We start from the raw sequence: 577 nt of genomic DNA on the forward strand, positions 1-577 counted from the left end.
AGCAATCACTGGATATAGTGTCTCATTTTAAAGATGGATAGTCTGAGGACTAAAATGTGGTGTAGGGAAAGCACTTTAAGGTCTGGGTGTTTTCAATCCCTAGCTCAGCGGTGTGATGATGAACTGATGGCCTAACTTTCCTGAGTCTCACCAACTCCTCCAGGTAACCGTAAACAACCTGCCGTGCAGGTGTAATCACACACACAATACGTAACCCCTTACTCCTTCAATTCATAATTATAAAGCATTCCAGAAAAACGAGAGCCAAGGAACTTCCTAACGATTCTTAGGGAAAGAAGCTCTCCTATCCACTACGGGAAACATATTTTTCCCCATATTTTCCAGCCCTCTTACTATGAAATTCTTTACTAGGAAAGATACAATCACTTTGAGTGTTGAAGTAACGTTAAAATTCAGCTACATGCAGTAAACACAGTCATAAAATACTGCCAATCCTCTAAAAAGGAAACAAAAATAACCAACTTCCCCTTAATTTCGTTATAAAAAGTACACTAGCTCTTGTGTTGAAATCAAACACAGTGTCGCGTTTTCATCCATCACCGCTCTAATTAGCAAC

The 577-nt window shown here is 39.5% G+C and overlaps 1 protein-coding gene across 1 annotated transcript in view; it reads right to left on the reverse strand.

The window, feature by feature from the left end:
• The window catches only part of SLC5A7 (solute carrier family 5 (sodium/choline cotransporter), member 7), a 26557-nt gene that overhangs the window by 8491 nt on the left and 17489 nt on the right, over nt 1–577 (reverse strand). The window lies entirely within an intron of this gene.

This window comes from Galeopterus variegatus, unplaced genomic scaffold (assembly GCF_000696425.1).
Source record: "Galeopterus variegatus unplaced genomic scaffold, G_variegatus-3.0.2 Scaffold3649, whole genome shotgun sequence".
NCBI classification, from domain to species: domain Eukaryota; kingdom Metazoa; phylum Chordata; class Mammalia; order Dermoptera; family Cynocephalidae; genus Galeopterus; species Galeopterus variegatus.